This window comes from Peromyscus californicus, unplaced genomic scaffold (genome assembly GCF_007827085.1).
Source record: "Peromyscus californicus insignis strain IS unplaced genomic scaffold, ASM782708v3 Scaffold_4__1_contigs__length_199733344, whole genome shotgun sequence".
NCBI classification, from domain to species: Eukaryota; Metazoa; Chordata; class Mammalia; order Rodentia; family Cricetidae; genus Peromyscus; species Peromyscus californicus.
This window is the reverse complement of record NW_026294562.1, coordinates 177,668,477-177,677,029: the sequence shown is the minus strand read 5'-3', so window position 1 is coordinate 177,677,029 and position 8,553 is coordinate 177,668,477. Positions and strand designations below refer to the sequence as shown.

Sequence of the window (8,553 nt, the reverse complement as noted above, 5' to 3'; positions counted from 1 at the left end):
ATTCCTTCCTGCTCCAGGTGTTCCAGTCCCTTTTAGCCCTTTCTCAGAAAAAAGCATGGCAGAGAATGCTAGAAGCCCAGGATTCTGCAGAGACTGTTGCCAGGAGGAAGAAGCTTCAGTAACTGTCACACTCATTATACTTGTGGATGAAGAGAGAAGGCAGCCAGACTCAATGACTAACAACTTCAAACTGTAAGAAGGGAGGCAAGATACAAAGAATGCCCACGTGTCTGAGACAAGAGTGAGATACAAGATGAGCACCCAAACAACAGGGGTTACCCCTCAAGTGCTTACTACAACCAGCAGCCTCCAATTACAAGCATCTTCACGATGAACAGAAGACCACTGCTTCTGGAAGTTCACCATGATACTTCTCACCACTCTAAGGATACAGGTTCACCCTAGTCCAAGAATCAAACCCTACCAAAAAGGGATGAAAAGTAGAGAAGGGAGATGTGAGACCTGCCTGGGTCAACACAGACTAAGGAAGGTCTCTAGGAGAAGAAAACAAAATAGAAGATTCTTGGAGTTCATCATCAAAGGTGCATCAATACCCTGTTCTTCAACCCAGTCAGAAAGGAGCCCTTTGATCTCTTCCTTGGGTCATGGACAGAGGATGACAGCTCATAAATCAGATCAAGTGAAACGGTTTCACACCCACGTTTCCTTCACGAAGGTGATCCTCTCTTTCTTGCCCAAGGCTACTGACTGTATGTACAGTGTATGATGATGGGACACTCTATGCTGGAAGGTGACACCTCATGGGAACAATAGACACAGCTTCATCGATAAACCTTATAAGAAGCTCTGCCAATACTCTGGACTAAACCTCATGAAAGGGTTCATGACTTCCATGCCAGGATTGCCTCTTTCACTAGCCCACACCTCAGCCTCCATGGCTACTTTTGGATTCCTGGCATTCTCTCTAACGAATCCCATGTGTTAGCTCAGAATCTGACCTTCCCATTGGCTGCTGCCCTGTTTATGACATCATTCTCCCTCTAACTCTACCATTACCTGGTGGGTTCTTGGGGTTGCCATGACGATGCCTATAAACAAATTTGCATCATCACAGGTCACCTGTGACCAGTGACCAGTAAATGCTGTCTGATACCAGACACACTTGCCACTCAGGTCAGCTGATCAGACAAGAACAACCAATTCTCTTGCTCAATTGTACTGTGGATTGCTGATACTCTCCCTCCGACCATGGCAGGTAAAGAAAGAAACTTTAAAACATTTCTTTTGATCACATCTCCCCTTATTTTTACTATACTTTAAATCTTGGTTTAGTGGGGATACCATGATGCTGGTAGAGTTACCTGGAATTAAATGTCACATTCAGATTTGGTTCTTACTGGGTTTAGAATACATGGAAATGAAGAAGACACACTGCAGAGATGACACTGGAGGTACTCAAAGGTAGTATGGAACTGAATGTTACAGATAACCACAGATTAAATAAAAAGACACAAGACATTGTCAAATCCCAACCCGTAATTATGCAGTCACACTGTTGAGATTAGTCAAGGTAAAGGCTTTCTGTCACATATAGAAAACAATATCCAGCTCTGATCCCTGGCTCTTACACTCTTTCCAGCCCATCTTCCAAAGCATTCTCCACATCTTTTGAACACTGATTGTGTTGGATGTTATCAACATGGGCTGGGTACTCCACAATCAGTTGTTCTCTGGACAAGAACTGACACACCACTGTTTTACAAGGATTCTCACAAGGATTCCCAACTAGGAGAGTTACAAGAAATTAACAATTACTTTGGAAGTGTTCATTGAAGAATCAATTTAACCAATTATTAAATTAAGAAGTAATCTTATTCAGAGATGAAGTCCACAATACATTTGTAGTCGCAAGACATCACATGAAACACAGGCAATCAACATGAAATGTTATCAGCAGGTTGTATTCATGTAGTCATATATGTATATGAGCTGAATGGTTATATAAAAGTAAGAGGTAATGACTTACACAAAAAGTAGTGGGGAACAGAAGGAGCTAGATGACCAAGGGATTCTTAGCTGAATACAGTTCTTATCTATGAAATTCTTGATACATCATTTCATTAAGAAAGCTCAGAGTAGAGCCAAGCCTGGTGGACATGGAAAGTACCTACAATGCCAGCACTCTGATGCAGAGGCAGGCCAGTCTGTGTGATTTCAAGGCCAGACAGATCTAAGTAGAGAATCTCTCTCTCTGCATAGAGGAAGATCTGCACAGAACAGGACAAAGGCACAGGCATGAGAAGCTGTCTAAGGTTCTCCTACTTTAAACACTTCTGTTCTGGGACACAGGTGTGAGGCAGTACCACAGCAGGTATCAGAACAAGACAAAGCAGGGCAAAGAAGGATGTTTTCTAGTCAGAGCAAGGGTCAACATGGATCAACTAGGAAGTGCATGCCCACACAGGAAGAACAGGCAGCTCATCAAATGAGTGTCATCCTACCCATTACCACGAATCATTCTGAACCATTTGTTTGGCATATGTGAGGGAAAATAGGTCTCAGACTCTCCCAGACAGGACAAACTGCAGATAACAAAGCTCCTCATGGGAAGCCACACAGATTCCATCTCACTGTTCTTCCCACTTTCCTCTTCCTTCTTACAGAAAATTTCCAACGTGCACCTTTCTTTGGGACAGAATGTGCTCTGCAGCCTTCTGCGCCTGTGCTGAGGAATGCCATGCCCTTACCAGGAAGTGTGTGCAACTTCTCCAGGGTCTCCACCCCAGCTGTGAGCTTAGCATGGCTCCTGCCACCAGACTCCAGCACTTGTTGCCAGCAGCTCATGGACAGTGCCTACCCTTACTTACCAGCTGGCACAACCATGGTGACTGCACTGACTGGCTATGGCCAGAGCTCTGCCTCAGCACTCTCCTATCCAGGTGTTCTCCAGTGGGATCCCATGGGAAGCACTGACAGGAAGGGAGCTACACTCCAGGACTTCACTGTAACTGTCATTGACCAGAATACCACATTCTCCTCCTTGTCTATGACAGCCCAGGGTGATAATATTTTAGGTCCCAATTCCTTAGTCCTCTCCTATTCAACACTATCTACTAGCCTTGTTCAAGCCACACCATCACAGGTGCCTAATCAAGGATACAGCCTGGCACCTTCCTACCAGGAGGGCAGCCAGGTCTATTACAATGACTTCAACAGCCTGGGTCCTCTGAATGCTGGAGAACTCAGGCAGTGCCTGCAGGCCTGTAGCTCTGTGATCTATTCTGGGGATCAGGCATCAGGGATGGTGATGATGCCAAAGGATATTCAGTCAACAAATGTCCAAACACCCTTCTCCATCTCTGCCCTCTACTATCCCACACCTGCTCAAGACCTGCCAGACAATAGTCTTCAAGTAAAGCCAGCCGGGAGGACAGAGATCAGCACCCAAAGCAGACACAACTCAAACTTTCAGCAGTGGATGTCCTCAGGGAGAAAGGATGGGAGTCCTGAGAGCTCAGCCTTTGCCTGGCTCACCATCCCCATCTTCAGTCTTATAATGACTGACAATGCAGGGCAATGATTGGCACCCATCCTCTATTAAGACATGTCCAAGGACATCACCACAGACACACGTCACTGACTTAGCTAATCAGTCCCATGCACCGTTACACAACAATAACCTGAGGGAAGACTTCATTGGCAGTGGATGGGTTCTGCAGGAATGTAAGGAGTCAGGGATGAAGGAAGTGAGCCAGGCCATGGTGGTTGGGAAAATCTTGTAGCCTGACTAACCAGCAGCCAGAGTGTTTTTCTTTATTTATACAGAATTTAGTTAGCAGACATTCATGATGTTCCAAATCATTGATCATATCATTTTTGGTTTTGGACACCTCCTTTTGCTCATCTTTTAGTCATCATTTGTAAGCTATGACCAAACAGAGTTATTGTTTCCAATCATTTTCCCTCAAGTTTTGACATCATTAATAAACAGAGTAATCATTCTTACTCATTAGCCCCATAACCATATTTTTAATAATCTAGAGGCATACGATAGCCTGTGCTCAGGCCTGATGCTTTGGTTACTTCAAGGACACTAGACCAAAACCAAATCCTCAACCATCCTGGGCATTTTGTCATGTCCCAAGCAATGTATTAATAACTCTTAGTGATCAGAGTGCCCAGGAGTAATCCTTAGGCTAAAGATGCTGCAGTTATTATTCAAATTCTGACATAACACAATCAATGTTCACATTTATTTCCTTATAGAATTTGTCTATATGTTTAATCCTGGCATTCTGTTGTTCCTTGGTCATGTAACATTATACTGGCTCTACATGAGCTAACTTCTAAGACAGGGAGGTTGTAATACCTCATACTTTCATCATCTTTCCACCCCATACTTTACTTATCAATATGTCTCTATGTAGGGCAGAGCTTTATGTCACGTCATTGTCTGAGTGTACTGTGGGAAGAGCCTTGTAATCTGAACTGTGGACAATTCCTCTAGCCCACCGAATCTTGTTGACCTTATTAATTTTACTTTGTTTTGAATAGCTTGTCCCTGTGTAAGTACAGAGACAGATGTTTCAAGAATATCTAATACCCTCATGAAGAAACCTCTGGCTTCTTTATGTGTCACAACATCCAAGGCATAAAGAAGACCTTCAAGTAGATAAGGATATCTCCCTCAAAGTGTATGTGGGGGGAATAGTATGTTCAGGACTTTACTGGGTAAGCTTAGAAGCAGCATGCCTGGGAGAAGGCATAAATGATTCATAAGGAATTTTCCATCGATCCAACATACCCAAATTGTACAAATATTAAAAGTGCCCCATTAAAAGGATAACAGGTGAAAACCAAAGGTGGCATGGCAGCCATCATGTGGCTCAGCTTTTCTGGATCTTTGTCAAGCAGCAGTTCTGGCTTTATAACTTCTGCCATTCCATTCAGATATGGCTGTGTCAATCACCTACTTCATAATCTGTTGCTCAGTGCTATAGAGGTCACCAAGGCATTCCCATTTGGTAGACCTTTATATTCTCTGTGCTGAATTCTGACTTTAGAACAGTGCAACTCCAAATCTGTCCTAGAGGAAGTATTACTCCCAGATTGCAAGTGCTGGCCCTGCCATTCTCTTACAAGCATAAGTGCATTGAGAGTCCAGTATACCCAGTGTACCAGTGTACAACTGCTAAGTTGGGCAAAGCTTCTCTCCCTCTCTCTCTCTCTCTCTCTCTCTCTCTCTCTCTCTCTCTCTCTCTCTCTCTCACTCACTCACTTTCATTGGCTCTGTCTCTCTCTCTCTCTCTCTCTCCTTTTTTTTGCAATGGTTATTCAGAGGTGAGCCCAGTCTATGCATGATCATTAGGATATGGTAGCTACTACACAGTCACACAAACCTAACATTTCATCTTCTTAACCCAATTTTCATATCATTAAAACAAGACGGTGGAATGTGGAGCTGGAGGAAATCCAAGGTTGTAGAAATGATTGCCTTGCAGGAGTAAGGAACTGGGTTTGGATACCTGAACCCATTTAGAAAGTCAGCCAACTGGGGGCATTTGAGTAATGCCGAGAGTTGGAAGACAAGGGTAAGTTCTTGAAAATTATGGACCAGACAACCTGCCTGATAGCAAACTTCCACGGAAATGAGGGACACTCTTACAGAGACATGGGAAAGGAAAGGGATGACCAACCCCAAGGGAATTCTGTCACCTCCCCATGATCACTATGCATGCACACAACACACAAACACCGAGGAAAACACAAACATCTGAGAAAACATGGTATCACATGGTTACCAGAAATAAGACAGTAGTCACAAGTCTTCCAACATGGGTGCCCCCTGTGCTACTCAAGCAGAGCTCATAGGAATGCCTTCCCCACTGCTGTAGGGGTCTGAGTACTGAGGTGCACTGAAAAGTGGGGAGCACCTCACTTACCAGGCACTGACTTCTTCCTTGACTCTTTTTCAGTGGTGAAAATGGACACATCCCTGGAATTGACAGCTTCAGGCCAGACACTCTGTCTGCTGCAGAGTCCAGACCTCTGCAATGCCTGCAACCAGGATGTCCAGAAGACACCACCAGTCCATGGGGACTGGTCATTAACTGCCCCCATTGACAGTTTTTTGGAATCCTTGCCCTTGCCTCCTGCTCCAAGCTTGCAACAAACAGAGAATAACGACTTGGATTTGATGACAGCTGATTTATCAACTCCTCTGGATGCCTATGAGGGCATAAAAGAAAACCAAGACCCATCACTTCTCCCTTTAGCACATGCCAACATGCAGCAGGCCCTGGACTACACTGATTCTGGGAGCCTAAAACAGAAGCTTTCTCCTGACAATGCCACCTTGGGAAGCAGCAGCCTTGGTCAGGATGAGCCTGGGGTGCTGCAGAGTGTGATGGACTCCAGCATGGACTTTGCAGACATGACTACACTGGTGGCAGATATTCACCTTCCCCGACTCTTCCACTCAATCACTGAAATGAACCCATTCCAAGATCCCACAGCAACCCATACCAAAGACATCAGGAGGGATCGGGACGAGGAAAGCATCATCAGTCTGCCATTGGACCACGTGAAAAAGAATGGCCAGCAAGTCTTGGAGATGCTTGATGGACCTTCTCAGGCCAGAATCCATTCAAGGACCTGGTGGAGGGAGAAGAGGCTGTGGGCAGTGCTGGGTCCAGTGAAGAGGCTATTGACAACATGCCCAAGCATATGGAGGGCAAAGCCCAGAAAGCCACACCTAGCATGCCCAGCAGAGCTAGGGCTCAGGGGCAAGACAAGACTTAGAGAACCAGAGAAAACAACTCCACGAAAACAGAGGAGCTGAAACAGTCAAGGAACAGTGTCAAGGAGGAAGAAAACACCACCAAGCCAAAGAACCAGAGGAAGAGGAATCCACCTGAGCTCAGCCATGACAGCTTTAAAAAGCCTCGAACTCACCTTGGCATGCTCATGCTAAAATCCGTGCAAGTCTTTCACCCACTGAGGAAGAAGAGTGAGAAGAAAACTGGCATCTCCTCCTCCTGGGCTCGGCTAAACCTCATCAGCAACAATGATCCCAGGACAGGCCCAGTCACCACATCCCTTCTGGGTGTGCCAAGTGATGGCCGAAGCCCTGGTAAAACCCCGAGCAATGCTCAGAGACCAGAGAGCAATCTCCACAGGGAGTGTCCATCTCCATCCCAGTATGAGCTGCCCCCACCTGGGAAGGTCAAGTTAGTACCTCTGCCTTTCCCAGCCGTGGACATGCAACAAGCAAGACCTGTTTCTAGAAAGCCTCTCCCACTGGCTTCTCGCAGGGCCCCTGCAGTATGCCCTATGAGGCCTCATTCCCACTCGGCTCAGCCTACCACACTCAAGCCATCTAAACCAGCTCCTGCCAGGACTTCTTTGATGGCCTCTGACAAGCCAGTTCTGCCTATTGCTACCAGTGCCACACGACCTAACATAACCAAACCCATCCATTAATTCACTGGGCCTCAGCGAGCTGCCTCTAGGCCTGGACCCTACAGGGCATCATCTCACCCTTCACTACAGAGGGAGCTTGCATCTGCTGACAAGAACAAGGCCCCATCACCTCCCAAACCTCAAATCCAATATCTACTGCAAGACTTCAGCAACCAACCAATTCCATGGAGGAAAGTCCACTTTCCAGGGCCATTCATCTCACAGCCCATCACAGAAGAGCAGAGACCAGAGCGGGAGGCCATGAAGAGGCAGGCTCAACGGGAGAGAGAGAATGCTGCCAAGTACACCTCTCTGGGAAAACCACAGCTCTTCCTTCAGAGGCAGAAGAATATGGAAATTTCTACATATTTTGGCTATGTCATGTAAGAGCTGGCCTAGACTTTGGAACACAGTACTATTCAACATAGACAAGGTTAGATACAGACACAGATATACAAGTATATATTGAATTGAAAGATTTGGATATATGTGTACATATGTAGGTACATATGGAGTCAAGGTGATTAATATGTACATCCCAGGATTTATATATAAATTGTCAGACATAATTTCTATACTTCTAAATATTTGAAGATACTAAAAGTGACTGGAGAAGCTAAAGTCATTATATTTCACCCATGAATAATTATATAGAGAGTGGTTTGATGGTTTCTTCATACCTTAGCTATTATTAATTTATGTTGCCAAAGTGGAAATGTTTTCCATAAATACATCAAATGCTATAAGTCAGTGATAGTGTTTATTTAAGATAAAAGTATCTAGCCAAAATATGTAGTGGAATTAAAATTATTCTCCTTGACTATTATTTTTCACTATACTGGTTTGGTATGTTTCCTATAGTGTATCCTGTATAGCGAACATATACCTGCACTTGCCACACTTACTCCCATTTGGAAACACTCACACCAGCCCTTTAATCACGATTGGTCTGGGACTGAGCACCTCCAGGAATTTTATGATGAGATACAGGATTCCATGTATACACTATCAAGCACTCAACTTAAAGAGAAAATATACTATGTAGACTATCTTCCTAAGATTGATTTCATTTGATTACTATTTTTATCTTAAGTTGTATCCATCGTTGAAATTATCAATTTAATACTTTAA

The 8,553-nt window shown here is 44.6% G+C and overlaps 1 pseudogene; it reads left to right on the top strand.

Annotated features, from left to right (window-relative positions):
- The first annotated feature begins 1,209 nt into the window (after positions 1-1,209).
- LOC128124112 (uncharacterized protein C2orf78 homolog) lies at positions 1,210-7,872 on the top strand (annotated as a pseudogene).
- The last annotated feature ends 681 nt before the right edge of the window (positions 7,873-8,553 follow it).